Below are 18,994 nucleotides of genomic sequence, written 5' to 3'. Positions count from 1 at the left end.
CTTATACATCTCTTATTTTTTAACATTTTTATTGAGTTATAGTCATTTTACAATGTTGTGTCAAATTCCAGTGTAGAGCATAATTTTTCAGTTATACATGAACATATATATATATTCATTGTTACATTATTTTCCCTGTGAGCTACCACAAGATCTTGTATATATTTCCCTGTGCTATACAGTACAATCTTGTTTATCTATTCTGCATATGCCTGTCAGTATCTACAAATTTTGAACTCCCAGTTTATCCCTTCCCACCCCTCTCCCCCTTGGCAACCACAAATTTGTATTCTATGTCTATGAATCAGTTTCTGTTTTGGATTTATGTTCTCTTTTTAGATTTCTTTTTTATACATCCCTTATTTATGAAAAAAATTAACACAAAGACTAGTTCTATGTATATGTTTCAGTACCTGTCAGTGCATCAGGCATCCCACTACAAAAATATAAGAAGTATGTCTGACCAAAGAGTTTTTGTTTGTTTGTTTTGCTTTGCTTTTAAGGGGGAAGTAAGTAGGTTTATTTATGTGTGTTTAAATTTATTATTATTATTATTATTATTATTATTATTATTATTATTATTTAAAATATTTAATATATAATAATAATAATAATAATTATTATTATTATTATTATTATTATTATTATTATTAATTATCATCATCTAAGCATACACTCTACCACTGAGCTATACCCTCCCCCAAAAGAGCTCTTTTAAAATAGTAAATAAAAGAGGTTTAATCAGTTCCTAGAATCATAGGAATTGATCCTACCCCTAAGAATTTTAAAATGTTCATGCTACCACATTATACCACATTCTATGGTGAATATAGTCTGTTAAATAAACTATCAGGCACATAGACTAAGAGTATTGTTTTATATCTTTAGTATACTAGTAAACCCTATTTTTACTGTCATTCTACTGACCATTATCTCAGGAATCATTATTTTAATAAAAAGCTCACATGGTACTAGTATTTCCATTCTAAAAGAAAATTAAATGCACAAGTTATAGAAGCAACCAACAAGTCTTTTCTAACAAAAAACACCACATCAATACTATTTATATTGGATATTATTATTAATCTAGTATACTCCAGTCAATGAACAAGTACAAAATTCTTTAATCTAAGAGCATCCACCATTTTAACAATAGCCCTAGACATAAAATTGAACTTCCCCCATTTCTTTTCTGAGTGATTGAATTTATACAGGGCATACGTCATACAATAGAGCCAATCTTATTAATGTGACAAATGTACACCCCTATGTGTTACATCAAATCTCACTGCCCAATAAACATACTATTCATCAAAGCTCTATTATGAAGTATCATCAGCAGCTGAGACAGACTAACAAAACCCACTACAAAATTTATAGCCTGCTCATCAACTGTCCATATAAGATGAATAAAAGCTATTACAATGTGTAATCCAATCATGACAACCCTAAATGCACTAATTTGTATCAAAAACACTGTCAACTTACTATTTATGACCTGTGCATGGACTGCAACAGTATCATTATCACACACATAAAATAAAACTTTTCTGATCACAATTTTTATCCCCATCATCATATTGTCTTAGGCGGTCTGCCACCAGTATAAGGGTTTTTCCTCAAATGAGTAATAACTCAAGATATAACAAAATTCATTAACATCAAACTACAAACATTAATATTCCTTGCAGCATTATTCAACATATATTTGTACTTCTGGCTAAAATCCTCCAAGGCACTACCTATATTTTTATCAATAAATTATAAAAATAATGAGATTTTAAACATAGAAAACAACACTCTGATTATTACTAATCCTAACAGTCACAGGATTACTGCCCTTAATATCAACTGTATCAGTGCTTAAGTATGGATTCAGGTTGTACACACCAACAGTTTTCAAATGTTTAAGGAAGTACAATTTCATTTCTGAAAATACGGATTACAAGAGTTTGTTCTACATCAATTGAAGCCAATCAAACACTTTAATTAAGGTAAATACTTAGTAGATTGGTGGGCTTCCACTACAGGAAGTTTCAGTCAGCAGATAAATCTTCTAGTAAACTGGCTTCAGTCTATTTCTCTCTAGATCGCTTTGGGCACTCCTTCCATGTTTAGTTTTGTTATCAACATGGGATGTCTTCTTTTTTTAAGGTTTTATTTTATTTCTTTTGGTAATGTCTTTTCCATTTCAATTTACTAGTCTTACACCTTGATAAAATTGATTCTTAGGTATTCTAGTAATATTGATATTATGTAAAATAAAATTCTGTTAAATTATTCTTGACATTATTCATTGTTACTGTGTACAAGAAAGAAATTCTGATACATTGACAATTTGTATTGTCTACTTGCTGAAGTATTTGAGTTGCTTACAGCTTAAAAGTTGAGCTACTCAGTGAATTGTTCATGATTTCAAGATTTATATATATATATGATGATGTCATCTGATTGGTGAATAGATTTGTTTTTAGTGTAACAATTTTATTTGTTGATACTCTTACTGTATTTCACCCTGGCTTTTTGTGGAAGTTCCAGGAAAATAGTGAATAAAAGTGTTGAAAGGAAACCTCTGGGCTTTATTCCAGATTTTTATTTACTGTTTCTTATAATGCTGTGTATCATACTAAGATAATTTATTTCTACCCCTATTTTCACGAGTGTTTATTCCATGAAGTAAGAGTGGAGATTTTTAACGTTTCTTGTGATCAATTGAATCAGATTATGTAATTTCTCCTGCTGTAATATTGTTGTTTATTATACCTTTCAGTTTTATGTTAAAATTTAAGACATTGTTTGGCTTAAAATGTTAAAAAATTATAAAATCTTCTGTGGAGACATTTGCTTAAGGTGCATAATCTTTTTATTGTGTGGTTAAATTAAGGTAAGTAGTACTTTAGGTAAGTGGAGGAATCGAATTTAATAGGCAAATTGATTGTTTTTGTGATGTTTCTGTGGGATTTTATTCCATCAAGATAGTCTTATGTTATTCCAAGAAAATAGGATTAAGGGATGAGGGGTAGAGACAGGGTGAAAGTAAAATAGTCAGTGGTAAGGGTTAGGCAAAGGTTCTTAGGGGTCAGCGCTAGGGAACAGGCGCCTGGGGAAGTATTGGATGTTTATGTCATGAGTATGGGCTGTGGTTGGGTCTATGGGTAAGAGCTGAGTTAGGCATTATGGTCTAGGGTCAGGGCAAAGGTCAAGGTCTGGGTCATGGTCTAGGTCAGGGTCTAGGGTTTATGGTTTAGGGTCAGAGTCAGGGTCTGGGTCTGGGTAAGGGTCAGGGTCAGGGTTTTAGGGTGCAGGTTATGGTGTGAGGGTTCGGGTTCGGGTTCAGGCTTGGGTCGGGGTTCGATTCGGGGTCGGGGCTGGGTTTGGAATCAGGTTAGGGTTAAGGTTAGGGTCAGGGTTCAGGCTTATGGTCAGCATTCAGGCTTAGGGTCAGGGTTCAGGTAGGGTCAGTGTTTTGGTTCAGGGTCAGGGTTAGGGCTAGGGCTCTGTCTATGGCTAGGGTTAGGGTAAAGGCTTGGTTTCAGGTTAGGGTTTAGGTTTAGGGTTAGGGTAGGGTTAAGGTAGGGTTAGGGTTAGTGTTAAGGGTAGGGTTAGGGTAAGGTCCTTTTCATCATCTGGGTCTGGGTCAGAGTCTGGGTCAGGGTCAAGTTCAGGGGTCAGCATTAGGGTCTGGATAGGAGTCAGTTGTCACTCTTAAGGTCAGTGTTTTTGGTGTGGGGACAATTTTCAGGGACAGGTTCAGGGTCTATGTCAGTGAGGGTCATGTTCAGGTACCGGGTTTATGGTCAGGGTCAGCAGATTGGGTCAGGGCTTCTGGGTCAGGGCTATGGATAGGGCTAGTGTTAGGACTAGGGCTAGGACTAGAGCCAGGGCCATGGTTAGGGTTTGGGCCAGAGTCAGGGCTAGGGTCTGGGTCAGCGTCAATTTCAGGGCTAGTGCTGGGGATAGAGCTAGGGCTCAGGGTACAAGTTTAGGGCACGGGTAAGTAGGATGCTGGCTCAGGTGATGGTTAGGGTACATGTTCGTGTTTAGTATGAGGGATAGGGTGAGGTTAAGGGATAGGATGAGGGTGAGGATCAGGATGAGAGTGAGGTTCGGTTTCAGGTTAGGGGTCAGGGACAAGTTTGTGGTTGGGGTTGTGTTTGTATATGTGGTTGGGTTTAGGGTTAGGATTGAGTTTACTGTTAGGGTTTGGGTTGGGGTTAGGTTTGGGATTGTGGTTGGGGCTGGGGCAGGTTCAGTGTCAGGGTTTAGGGATAGGAGAAGTGTTCATGGTTATGGTCAGAGTTCAAGGTTAGGGTCTGGATCCCAGAATGGAACATGTGGAGAAGCATACATTCAGCTAGCTTAAAGGGCAAGGGTAAATATACAATCACTTATCCTGAGTTCTCACCATGTTTCCTAGAGCCGGTTTCAAGGTAAAGGCAGTTTGTGATGGAAAATCGAGTTGAAGAGAGTGCCTCCCCATATATATATATAGGTATGACTGTGTCCAAATCAATAAAACTCAGTGTTCACAAAAAGGTAGGTGATGGATGGCTTCCACACACATTCAGTTCCGAGATTTATTTTTTAATATTTTTTATTGATTTATAGTCATTTTACAATGTTGTGTCAATTTCCTATCTAGAGCACAATTTTTCAGTTATACATGAATATATAGTTCACATTTTTCTCTCTGTGAGCTACCATAAGGTCTTGTATATATTTCCCTGTGCTATACAGTATAATCTTGTTTATGTATTCTACAATTTTGAAATCCTGATCTATCTCTTCCCACCCCCGTCCCCCTTGGCAGCCACAAGTTTGTATTCTGTGTCTCTGAGTCTATTTCTGTTTTGTATTTATGCTTTTTTTCTTTTTATTCCACATATGAGTGATCTCTTATGGCACTTTTCTTTCTGTTTCTGGCTTACTTCACTTAGAATGAGATTCTCCAGGAACATACATGTTGCTGCAAATGGCGTTATTTTGTCGGGTTTTATGGCTGAATATTATTCCATTGTATAAATATACCACTTCTTCTTTATCCAGTCATCTGTTGGACATTTAGGCTGTTACCATGTCTTGGCTATTGTAAAGCTGCTATGAACATTGGGGTGCATGTGTCATTCTGAAGTAGGGGTCCTTCTGGATATATGCCCAGGAGTGGGATTACTGGGTCATATGGTAAGTCTGTTGCTAGTCTTTTGAGGAATCTCCATACTGTTTTCCACAGTGGCTGCACCAAACTGCATTCCCACCAGCAGTGTAGGAGAGCTCCCTTTTTCCACAGCCTCTCCATCATTTGTCATTTGTGGACTTTTGAATGATGGCCATTCTGACTGGTGTGAGGTGATACCTCATTGTAGTTTTGATTTACATTTCTCTGATAAATAGTGATATTGAACATTTTTTCATGTGTCTATTGATCATTTATATGTCTTCCTTGGAGAATTGCTTGTTTAGATCTTCTGCCCATTTTTGGATTGTGTCGTTTATTTTTTTCTTATTGAGTCATATGAGCTGCTTACGTATTCTGGAGATCAAGCCTTTATCGATTTCATTTGCAAAATTTTTCTCCCATTCTGTAGGTTGTCTTTTTATTTTACTTATGGTTTCCTTTGCTGTGCAGAAGCTTGTAAGTTTCATTAGGTCCCATTTATTTATTCTTGCTTTTAATTCTACTAGGAGAAAATTTTGATATGTATGTCAGATAATGTTTTGCCTATGTTTCCCTCTTATTTTATCTTGTCTTATATTTAAGTCTTTGATACATTTTGAGTTTATTTTTGTGTATGTTGTAAGGGAGTGTTCTAGCTTCATTGTTTTAAATGCTGCTGTCCAGTTTTCCCAATACCATTTGCGGAAGAGTCTGTCTTTATTCCATTGTATATTCTTGCCTCCTTTATCAAAGATTAGTTGACCAAAAGTTTGTGGGTTCATTTCTGGGCTCTCTTTTCTGTTCCATTGATCTATATATCTGTTTTTGTACCAATACCATGCTGTGTTAATGACTGTAGCTCTATAGTATTGTCTGAAGTCTTGGAGAATGATTCCTCCAGCCTCTTTCTTTCTCTTCAGTAATGCTTTGGTAATTCTAGGTCTTTGATGGTTCCATATAAATTTTATTATGATTTATTCTAGTTCTGTGAAATATGTCCTGGGTAATTTGATAGGGATTGCATTAAATATGTCAATTGTCTTGTGCAGTGTGACCATTTTAACAATATTGATTCTTCCAATCCAAGAGCATGGGATATCATTCCAATTTTTAAAGTCTTCTTTAATTTCCTTCATCAATGTTTTTTTTAAATTTTTTTATTGATTTATAATCATTTTACAATGTTGTGTCAATTTCCAGTGTAGAGCACATTTTTTTCAGTTATATATGAACATATATATATTGATTTTCACATTTTTTTCTCTGTGAGCTACCATAAGATCTTGTATATATTTCCCTGTGCTGTACAGTGTAATCTTGTTTATGTATTCTAAAACTCTGAAATCCCAGTCTATCTCTTCCCACCCCCTGCCCCCTTGACAACCACAAGTTTGTATTCTATGTCTATGAGTATACTTCTGTATGTATTTATGATTTTTTTTTTGTTTTTTTGGTTTTTTTGTTTGTTTGTTTGTTTTGTTTTGTTTTTTTAGATTCCACAGATGAGCAATCTCATATGGTATTTTTCTTTCTCTTTCTGGCTTACTTCACTTTAATGACATTCTCCACGAACATCCATGTTGCTGCAAATGGCATTATGTTGTCAGTTTTTATTGCTGAGTAGTATTCCATTGTTCATATATACCACTTTTTCTTTATCCAGTCATTTGTTAATGGACATTTAGGCTGTAGGTGACACCTGCACCCCAATGTTCATAGCAGCATTACCTACAATAGCAAAGACATGGAAACATCCTTCATCATTGGTTCATAGTTTTCTGTGTATAATTCTTTCACCTCCTTGGTTAGATTTGTTCCTTGTTATTTTATTACTTTGGGTGCTATTTTAAAGGGGATTGTTTCCTTACATTCTTTCTCTGATGATTCATAATCAGTGTAAAGAAATGCAACAGATATTTGAACGTTAATCTTGTAACCTGCTACCTTGATGAATTCTTTGATCAGCTCTAGTAGTTTTTGTGTGGACCTTTTAGGGTTTTCTATATATAGTAACTTGTTGTTGGCATATAGTGACACTCATCTCTTCTTTTCCAATTTGGATCCCTTTTATTTCTCTCTCTTGTCTGATTGCTGTGGCTAGAACTTCCAAGACTATGTTGAATAGGAGTGGTGATAGTGGGCATCCTTGTCCCAGATTTTAGTGGGAAGCTTTTGAGTTTTTCACCATTGAGTACTATTGTGGCTGTAGGTTTGTCATATATAGCTTTTATATGTTGAGATATGTTCCTTCTATACATACTTTGGTGACAGTTTTTATCATAAATGGGTGTTGAATTTTATCAAATACTTTTTCTGCATCTATTGAGATGATCATGTGGTTTTTGTCTTTTCTCTTGTTGATGTGATGTATTACATTGATTGATTTGCATATGTTGAACCACCCTTGTGTCCCTGGGATGAACACCACTTGGTCATGATGTATAATCTTTTTATGTGTTGTTGGATTCTATTTGCTGATATTTTGATGAGGATTTTGGCATCTATGTTCATCAGTGATACTGGCCTATAATTTTCTTTTTTGGTGTGTCTTTGCCTGGTTGCAGTATCAGGATGATGGTGGCTTTATAGAATGAGTTTGGGAGCATTCCCTACTTTTCAATCTTCTGGAAGAGTTTGAGAAGGACTGGTATCAGTTCTTCTTTGCATGCTTTGTACAATTCCCCTGTGAAGAAATCCGGTCCTGGATTTTTATTTATAGGGAGGTTTCTTATTGCAAATTAGGTTTCATTTCAAGTGATCGGTTTGTTCAAGTGGTCAGTTTTTATTGATTCAGTCTTGATGGACAGTATGTTTCCAGAAACTTGTCCATCTCCTCTAGGTTATCCAGTTTGGTTACATACAGTTTTTCATAATATTCTCATATGATATTCTGTATTTCTATTTTATTTGTTGCAATTTCTCCATTTCCTTTCTTTTTTTGCTAATTTGTGCTCTCTCTTTTTTCTTCTTTGTGAGTTTGGCCAGAGTTTTTTCGATTTTATTTACTTTTTCAAAAAACCAGATTTTGGTTTGGTTGGTTTTACCTATGGTCTTGTTAATCTCCATTTTCTTTATTTCCTCCCTAATCTTTATAATTTCCTTCCTTCTGCTGCCTTTTGGGGTTTTTTGGTCTTCTTTTTCTAGTTCATTCAGCTGGTGGGTTAAATTGTTTATTTGAGGTTTTTCTTCTTTTTAGAGGAAGGGCTGTATCGCTATAAACTTCCCTCTTAGCACTGCCTTTGCTGTGTCCCATAAATTTTGTGTGGTTATGCTTTCATTGTCTTTTGTATCAAGGTATTTTTTAATTTCAGCATTCACTTCCTCATTGACCAATTGTTTTTTTAATAACATTTTTTTAATCTCCAAGCTTTCCTTTTCTTCTTCTTTGTTTCTCTGTTGTTGATTTCTATTTTCATGGCATTGTTGTCAGTAAAGATTCTTGAGATAATTTCTATCTTCTTAAAATTGTTGAGTTTTCTTTTTTGCCCAGGTACATGATCAATCCTGGAAAATGTTCCATGTGCTCTTGAAAAGAAAGTATATCCTATTTTTGGGGAGTGTAATTCTCTGAAAATATCCACCAAATATAATTTTTCTATTGTATTATTTAATTTCTCTGTTGCATTATTTATTTTCCCTCTGGAAGATCTGTCTAGTGATGTTAATGTAGTGTTAAAATCTCCAACTATGATTGTATTCCCATCAGTATCCCCCTTTATCTCTGTTAGTAATTGTTTTATGTACTTAGGTGCTCCTATATTGGGTGCATATATATTAATGAGTGTAATATCCTCATCTTGTATCACTCCTTTAATCATTATAAAATGTCCTTCTTTATGGCCTTTGTTTTAAAGTCTATTTTGTCTGAAATCAGTACTGCAACACCTGCTTTTTTGGCTTTTCCACTTGCATGCAATATCATTTCCATCCTTTCACTCTCAATCTATATGTGTCCTTCTCCCTAAAGTGGGTCTCTTGTATGCAGCATATTGAAGGTTCTTGCTTTATTATCCAGTCTGCCACTCTATGCCTTTTGACTGGAGCATTAGTCCATTAACATTTACAGTAATTAATGACAGATGAGTGTTTATTGCCATTTTGAACTCATCTTTGCAGTTGATTTGGTATTTCCTCTTTTTTCCTTTCTTCTTCCTTTTGTGGTTTGGTAATTTTCCTTTGTATTATCATGAATTTTATTTAGTTTTAGTGAGTCCCTTGTAAGTTTTTGGCTCATTGTTACACTTTTTTTAAGTCTATTTACCCATTACTATAACTGTTTTTATTAAACTGATAGTAACATGATCTCAAACCCATTCTACTGAGAAAAAGAAATTTAAAAAAGAAAAAAAATTCTATATTTTCCTGCCTCCCTCTCCCACTCTCAATGATTTATATGCCTTCTTTTATAATTTTGTGTTTATTTTATTTGTAATTCATGAGTTATCACCTTTCCAGTTGTGAGTTTCTCATTTCTGTAGCATCCTGCTGCTTTTCTATTTAGAGTAGAACTTTCAATATTTCTTTTAGCATGGGCTTAGTGTTGCTAAACTCTGTAGTTTTTTCTTGTCTGTGAAATTCTTTGTCTCTCATTCTATCTTAAAGTATAGCCTTGCTGGATAAAGTATACTAGGCTGCATCTTTTTTTCATTCAGGGATTTGAATATATTTTGCCACTCCCTTCTGGCCTGTAGTGTTTGTGTAGAGAAATCAGCTGAAAGTCTTATGGTGGTTCCCTTGTAACTCACTCTTTGCTTTTCTCTTGCTGACTTTTGGATCATTTCTTTATCCTTGACTCTGGCCATCATGATTATGATATGTGTTGGTGTGGGTCTTTTTGGGTTCTTCCTGTTTGGGACCCTCTGAGCTTCCTATACTTGGATATCTGATTCCTTCTTTAAGTTTGGGAAGTTTTCAGTTATGATTTCTTCAAAAACCTTTTCAATCCCCTTTGATCTTTCTCCCCCTTCTGGGACCCCTATTATGGGAAGATTGGGATGCTTTATATTATCCCATAGGTCCCTTATGTCATTTTCATTTATTTTAATTTGTTTATCTCGTAGCTCTTCTCATTGGGTGCTTTCTATTGTCTTGTCTTCTAGGTCACTAATTCATTCCTCTGCATTTTCTAGTCTGGTTTGCTCAGCCATTATATCACTCCTCATCTAAGTGAATGAGTTTATCAATTCTACTTGGCTCTTCTTTATAGCTTCAATTTCATTTTTGGCATATTTTATTTCTCTAAACACTATCTCTTTTAGTTCCCTCAATATTTTGATCACTTCTTTTTTGAAATGTTGATCTAGTAGTCTATCAATGTCTATTTCATTGATTTTCTTTCAGGGGATTTCTCTTGGTCTTTTAATTGGGGATGCTTTCTCTGCTTCTTCATCATGCTCATGCCTCTCTGGCACTGTGATTTATGGATTATCAGTTATCTATCGTGGTCCTTAAGGAGTTTATCTATCTAATGCCTATGTAGGAATAAGACTTAGAAAAAAAGATAGAAAGAATTTTAAAAGAATGGAGAAAAAAGGTTTGAAAAGAGTGTATAATGAATGAATAGCAATCGGGTTGAGATGTCATTTAAAAACCTTTTAAAAAGGAGAAAAGTGGAAAAGATGTATCTGAAACCTGTGTGTAATCAATAACAGGACATCAAAGCCAAGAGAAATAAAAATGAATTAAGAAGTAAAAATTAAAAGGGTGATAGAAAATAGAACAGGTAAAACCAGATTATAAAAAACAAAAAAGGAGGGGCTCAGTGTTCTCCTGTAGACTGTGTGTTTTTGATGTGAGATCTTTCTGTCTTTATCCTGTTTTGGAAGCTCAGCTTGCTGTTTCCAGAGGCCCTCCATTGCCACCCTTGTCTGAGCTGCTCCCAGTGCCTGTCAGCAAGCAGATTGTGCCTCCTCCCAACACTGAGTCAGGTGCAGCTCTCCTTTGCTATGGGTGGGCAGGTCACTGCCCCTCCTGATGCCACAGTCAGATTTTGCATACTGGCCAGGTAGAAGGGTGGGTCGCTCCCCCTCCAAGGACTGTGGTCAGGGGCTGCATTCCTGCCCAAAAGTCAGAGGCCACCCTCCTTCTCCTGGTGCCAGTCGCTTTGCTGCTTTGTGCTGCTGTGCTCTCCTCCTCGGGTCGGTGCTCCACAGGTGGGCTCGGGGAAGACCGAGGAACATCCCTGTCCCTGCTGAGGGCCAAAACCCAGCTCCTTGTTTGTCTTGGCAGAGCAAGTTTTCTGAGGGACCAGGATGGAAAGATCTTATCTGCCTCAGGCTGTTGTCAAGTCTCTGCCTGGCCCTTGAGGCTGCTAAGTCCTTAGGTGCAGATGCAGGTTTTGCCCCCAACCCCACTTGGGTGCTAAGCACAGGAGGATATGGTGGCTGTGCCTGAAGCCAGCCTCTCTTCACCTGAAAACTTTCCGTTGGTTTTCATATATGAGGGTATGCATCCTTCCCCCAGGGCATGGCAACCGTTTTGTTTTATGGAAGGCCCAGGTTGTTCTGCCCTGTGCACCCACACCCATGGTACACAGCCCTCTGCAGCCCCCTGGGGCTGCGTCAGTGCAGCTGCCCCTATCCTCCACCTGCCTTGGGCAGTCTGGTCCTGGCCCTGGCTGCTGGCCCATGTCTCAGGCTGGGTGTTTCAGGGAACCCCTGTGCCTGTTTAACTTAGTTCTGTTGGTCAAGGGCTGCTCTGTACAGATCCGAGCCTCAGAGGCTCCCCCTCTCTCCTGCTGGTCTCTCAGTTGGAGAGGGGAGACCCGCCAAACTAGCGCCAGTCCTTCTTTGCTGCTCCCTCCCCCAGGACCTGTCCCACTCTGCTTTGCCTTTTCTTCTTTCTTTTTTCCTTTTCTCCTACCAGATTTTTGGATTCTCTATCTTTTGAAGAGGACAGTGTTCTGTTGGAGTTCTGCAGGTGCTCTGGTTGGCTGAGTGGGACTGTGGATGTGAGTCTTGGTGCATTTGTGGGAAAGGGTGAGCTATGAGTATCCTTCTACTCCACCATCTTGGCTTCCTCAGTTCCAAGAATTTAATATGTGGAGAGGCATACATTCAACTAGCCTAAAGGGCAAAGGTACATCTACAAACAGTTACTCTCATTTCTAACCATGTTTCTTGGGGCCTGTTTCAAGGTAAAGGAAGTTTGCAATACAAAATGGAGTTGGAGTAAGTGCCACCCCTTATATATATAGGTAGACCTGTCTCCATAAAACAGAATCTCTCTGCACACAAGGTAGGTGAAGGAAGGTTTCCACACACATTCAAATCCCAGAATAGAACATGTTGAGAAACATTCCTTGAGCTAGCCTAAAGTACAAGGGTACATGTAGAAACACTGACCCAGATTTTTCAGCATGTTTCTAGGTCTGGTTTCAATTAAAGGTAGCTTGCATTGGAAAACCAAATTGGAGCTAGTGCTTCCCCTTATATATATGGGTAGGCCTGTCTCCCTAACACAGAATCTGTGTTCCCTACAAGTTAGATGAAGGATGGAGTGCACACACATTGGATCCCAGAATGGATATGTGGAGAAGAATTCATTCAGGTAGCCTAAAGGGCAAGTGTTTCTAACACTTACCCATATTTCTCAGCTTTTTTTCCTATAGCCAGTTTCAAGGTAAAGGCTGTTTAATCTGGGAAACCGAGTGAGAGTGAGTGCCTCCTCTTATATAGATAGGTAGGACTGTCTTCATAACACAGAAACTCTGCGATCCCAGCAAGGATGGTGAAGGACCGCTTCCATGCACATTTGGATTCCAGAATGAATCATGTGGAGAAGCATTCATTCAGCTAGCCTATTGTGGTACACCTAGGAACACCACCCAGAATTCTCCACATGTTAACTAGAGCCAGTTTCAAGGTAAAGTCACTTTTCACCAGAAAACTAGGTTGGAGTGAGTGCCTCCCCTTTTATATATAGGTATGTCTTACCCTGTAACACAGAAAATCCGTGTTCCCAACAAGGTAGATGAAGGATGGCTTCCAACACATTCAGATCCCAGAATTTAACTGTGGAGAACCGTTCATTCAACTAGGCTAAATGGACAGGAAACTTCTAAAAACCCTTACCCTGATTTCTCAGGATGTTTTCTAGAGCTAATTTGAAGTTAAAGGCAGTTTATTCTGGAAATCTGAGTTCGAGTTTGTGCTTCCCTTATATGTATATAGGTAGGCTTCTCTCTTTAACACAGACACTATATATTACCAACAATGTAGGTGAAGTATTGCTTCCACACACATTCAGAAACCTGAAGGCAACATGTGAAGAAACGTTCTTTCAGCTAGCCTAAAGGGCAAGGGTCCATATAGAAATATTTACCATGATTACTCAGCATTTTCCCAGAGCTGGTTTCAAGTTAAAGGCAGTTTGTACCCAAAACCGAGTTGGAGTGACTGCCACCCCTTATATATATAGGTAGGCCTGTCTCCCTCACCCAGAAACTCTGTGTTCAAATAGGGTAGGTAAAGGACGGTTTCCACAAACATTTGGATCCCACAATGGAACATGTGGAGAAGCACTCAATTAGCTAGCCTAAAGGGCAAGGATATATTTAAAAACAATCACCCTGAATCCTCAACATGTTTCTTAGACCTGATTTCAAGGTATAGGCAGGTTGAACTGGAAAACCTTGTAAGGAAGAGTCCATCCACTTATATATATAGGTGGGCCTGGCTCATTAACACAGAAACTCTGTGTTCCCAATAAGGTAGGTAAAGGACGGCTTCCACACACCTTCAAATCTCAGAATGGAACATGTGGAGAAGTGTTTATTCATCTAGCAGAAAGGGCAAGATTACATCTAGGAACACTTAACCTGAGTTCTCACCATGTTTCCTACAGCCGCTTTCAAGTGAAAAGCAGTTTGAGCAGGAAAATTGAGTTGAAGCGAGTGCTGCCACATAGGTATGGAAGTAGCGTAGTTCCCCTAACACAGAAACTCTGTTCCCAAGAAGCTAGCCAAAGGACAGCTTCCACACACATTCAGATTCCAGAATGGAACATGAGGTGAGGCGTTCATTCATCCGGCAGAAAGGGCATGGGTTCATCTAGAAACACTTACTCTGATTTCTCAGCATGTTTCCTAGAGGTGGTTACAAGGGAAAGTCAGTTTGCACTGGGAAACAGAGGTGGAATGAGTGCTTCCTTATATGTTGTTAAGTAACGTAATTCCCCTAACACAGAACAACTCTGTTACCAACAAGCTATGTGAAGTTTGGCTTCCACACACATTTGGATCTCACAATGGAGCATGTGGAAAGACGTTCTTTCATCTAGCATAAAGGCCATGGGTATATCTAGAAACAATTCCTCTGATTTCTTAGCATGTTTCTCAGAGCCAATCTCAAGGGAAAGTCAGTTTGCACTGGAAAAGCAATTTGCAGCGAGTGCCTTCATAAATATGTAAGTAGCGAAGTTCTAACACTGAAACTAGTTTTCCCACCAAGCTAGGTACAGGATGGCTTCCACACACATTCAGATCCCAGAATGGAGCACGTTGAGTGATGATCTTTCATCTAGCAGAAAGGGCATTGGTATATCTAGAAACAATTATTCTGATTTCTCAGCATGTTTCCTAGAGCTGATTTCAAGGGCAAGGAGCTTTGCCCTGTAAAAATTGTGTTAGAGCGAGTGTCTCCCCTTAGATATGTAGGTAGCATAATTCCCTTAACACAGAAATCCAGTGTTCCCATCAAGCTTGGTAAAGGACGGCTTTCACACACATTCAGATCCCAGAATGGAGTATGTGGAGAGGCACTCTTTCATCTAGCAGAAATGGAAATTTTACATCTAGAAACACTTACTCAGATTTCTCAGCATGTTGCCTAGAGCCTGTTTAAAGGGAAAGTCTGTTTGCACTGGAAAACTGAGTTGGAACCAGTGACTACCAATAGATATGTAAGTAGTGCTGTTCCCCTAACACAGTAACAATGTGTTACCAACAAGCTAGTTGAAGGATGGCTTCACACACATTCAGATCCCAGAATGGAGCATTTGGAGATGCATTCTTTCTTCTAGCAGAATAGGCATTGGTACATCTAAAAAACACTCTGATTTCTCAGCATGTTTGCTAGATCTGATATGAAAGGAAAGGAGTTTTTGCTGGAAAACAGAGTTGGAGCGATTGCCTCCTCATAGATATGTAAGTAGTGTAGTTCTCCTAACACAGAAACACTGTGATTCATAAAAGCTAGGTGAAGGACACCATCCACACATTCAGATCCCAGAATGGAGCATGCAGAGAGGAGTTCTTTCATTTAGCATAAAATGTAAGGTTACATCAACAAAAACTTACTCTCTTTTCTTAACATGTTTACTAGAGCCGGTTTCAAGGTAAAGGCAGTTTGAACTGTTAAACTGACTTGGAGCCACTGCCACCCCATAGATATGTATGTAGATTACTTTGGCTAACCCAGAAACCATCTTCTCCCAACAAATTATTTGAAGGATGGCTTCCACACACATTCGGATCCCTATATGGAGCATGTGGAGAGGCACTCTTTCATCTAGCATAAAGGGCATAGGTACATCTAGAAACACTTACCTGATAATTCAGCATGTTTCCTAGAGCCAATTTTAAGAGAAAGGCAGTTCACACTGAAAAACAGATTTGGAGCGAGTGCCTCCAGATAGGTCAGTTGCATAGTTCCTCTAACACAGAACACCTGTGTTCCCAACAAGCTATTTGAAGGAAGTCTTCCAGACACACTCGGATCCCAGAGTGGAGCATGTAGAGAGGCGTTCTTTCACCTAACATAAAGGACATGGGTACATCTAGAAACACTTACTCTGTTTTCTCAGCATGTTTCCTAGAGGCGGTTTCAAGGTACAGGCAGTTTGTGCTGGAAAACCGAGCTGAAGACAGTGCTTCCCCAAAGATATGTAAGTAGCATTGTTCTGCTAACTCAAAACCCCCGTGTTACCCACTAGCTAGGGAAAGGATGTCTTATATGAACACTTACTCTGCTTTCTCAGCATGTTTCCTAGAGTTGGTTTCAAGGGAAAGTCACTTTGCACTGGAAATCCAATTTGGAGCGATTGCCTCCTGAAAGATAGGTAAGTTGCATAGTTCCACTAACACAGAATTCCTGTGTTCCAAACAAGCTAGTTTAAGGCCGACTTCCACACACATTCAGATCCCACAATGAAGCATGTGGAGAGGAGTTCTTTCATTTAGCAGAAAGAGTATGGGTACATCTAGCAATAAATTCTCTGATTTCTCAGCATGTTTCCTACAGCAGGTTTCAAAGGAAAGGCAGTTTGCTCCAGAAAACTGATTAGAAGCAAGTGCCTCACCATGGATATGTAAGTAGTTTAGTTCTCATGCCACAGAAACCCTGTGTTCAAAGCAAGCTAGATGAAGGATGGCTTTCACACACATTAGGATCCCAGAATGGAGCATGTGGAGATTCGTTCTTTCTTCTAGCATAAAGGGCATAGGTATCTAAAGATACAGTTAGTCTTAATTCTCCACATATTTCCTAGAAGCAGTTTCAAGGGAAAGAAGATAGCGGTGGAAAACCGAGTTGGACCGAGAGTCTCCATATCGATTTGTAAATAGAGTATTCCCCTAACACAGAAAATCTGTGTTCCCAACAAACTAGTTGAAGAATAGCTTACATACACATTTGGATCTCAGAATGAAACATGTAGAGAGGCATTAAGTTCATCTAGCATTTAGAGGATTGGTACATTTAGAAACAACGACTCTGAATTCTTAGCATGTTTCATAGGGCCTGTTTCAAGAGAAAGGTAGTTTGTGCAGGAAAACAGTTTTGGAGCGAGTGCCTCCCATCAATCTGTAGGTAGTGAGTTCCTCCAACACAGAAACAATGTGTTCCCATCAAACTTGGTTAAAGAAGTCTTCCACACATATTCAGATACCAGAATGAAACATGTGGAGAAGAGTTCTTTCGTCTAGCTCAAAGGGCATAGGTACGTCTAGAAACAATTACTCTGATTTCTCAGCATGTTTCCCAGAGCCAGGTTAAAAGGAAAGGCAGTTTACTCTGGAAAACCAAGCTGGAATGTGTGATTCCCCATATGCTTGTAAGTTGCAAAGCTCCACTAACACAGAAAATATGTGTTCCCAACAAGCTAAATGAAGGACAGCTTCCACACACACTCGGATTCCAGATAGGAACATGTGGAGAGGCGTTCATTCATGTAGCATAAAGGGCATGACTAGATTTAAAAACCATTACTCTGATTTCCAAGCATGTTTCCTTGAGCCGGTTTCAAGGGAAAGGAATTTTGATCTGGAAAACTGTGTAGGAGTGAGTGCATCCCAATTGGTCTCTAAGTAACATTGTTCCCTTAATACAGTAACTATGGTTTTCCACAAAGCTAGATTAAGGAAGTCTTCACAACATTCGTTTCCCAGAATGGAACATGTGGAGAAGCGTTCATTCATCTAGCCAAAAGTCATGTGTACATTTAGAAACACTTACTCTGAATTCTCAGCATGTTTCCTGGAGCCGGTTTCAAGGGAAAGGCAGTTTTCCCTGGAAAACCGAGTTGGAGCTATTGCCTCCCCATACGTATGTAACTTGTGTAGTTCCCCTAACTCAGAATCTCTGTGTTGCCAGCCAGATAGTTGATGGACAGCTTCCACAGACATTCGTATTCCAGAATGGAACATGTGGTGAGGTGTTAATTCATCTAGCAGAAAGGGAATGTATACATCTAGATACACTTTGATTTCTCAGCATGTTTCCTAGAGCAGGTTTCGAGGGAAAGGCAGTTTGCCTGGAAAACAGAGTTGGAGCAAGTGCCTCCATATAGGTTTGTAAGTAGTGTAGTTCCCACAACACAGGAACTCTGTCTTCATAACAAGCTAGGTGAAGGAGGCCTTACACCCACATTTGGATCCCAGAATAGAACTTGTGAAGAAGTGTTCATTCATCTTGCACAAAGGGCTTGGGTACATCTAACACAAATACTCAGATTTCTCAGCATGTTTCCTAGAGCCGGGTTCAATGGAACAGCAGTTTGTGCTGGAAAACATAATTGGAGCTCCTGCATTCCCATATGTATTAATGTAATGTTGTTACTTTAACACAGAAACTATGTGTTCTGAACAAGCTATGTGAAGGATGGCTTGCACACATATTCTGAACCAAATATGGAACTTGTGGACTGGCATTCTTTCATCTAGCACAAAGGGCATCTGTACAGCTATAAACACTCTGAATTCTCAGCCTGTTTCCTAGAACCAGTTTTAAAGGAAAGGCAGTTTGCACTTCAAAACCAAGTTGGAGTGATTGCCACACCATACATATGTAAGTAGCATAGTTCGGCAAACTTCAAAACACTGTGTTCCCAACAAACTATTTGAAGGAAGGCTTCCACACATATTCATATCCCAGAATGGAGATGTGGAGAAGCATTCTTTCATCTAGCATAAAGGTCATGAATATATCTATGAACACTTAATCTGATTTCTCAGCATGTTTCTCACAGCCGGTCTCAAGGGAAAGGCAGTTTGCAATTCAAAACCGAGTTGGAGCGAGTGTCTCCCAATAGATATGTAAGTAGCTTAGTTCCCCTAACACAGAACACCTGTGTTTCCAACAAGCTAGTTGAAGGGTGGCTTTCACACACATTCGGATCCCAGTATGAAGCAAATGGAGAGGCTTTCTTTCTTCTAGCATAAAGGGCATGGTTACATCTAGAAATACTTACACTTATTTCTCAGCATCTTTCCTACAGTTGGTTCCACGGGAAAGGCAGTTTGCCTGGAAAACCGTCTTGGAGCAAGTGCCTCCTCATAGACAGGTAAGTAGTGTAGTTCCCATAAAACAAAACACATGTGTTTGAAACAAACTAATTTAGCAG

The sequence above is a fragment of the Camelus dromedarius genome, chromosome 6 (assembly GCF_036321535.1).
Source record: "Camelus dromedarius isolate mCamDro1 chromosome 6, mCamDro1.pat, whole genome shotgun sequence".
Lineage (NCBI taxonomy): Eukaryota > Metazoa > Chordata > Mammalia > Artiodactyla > Camelidae > Camelus > Camelus dromedarius.
This window is presented reverse-complemented; position numbering follows the sequence as displayed.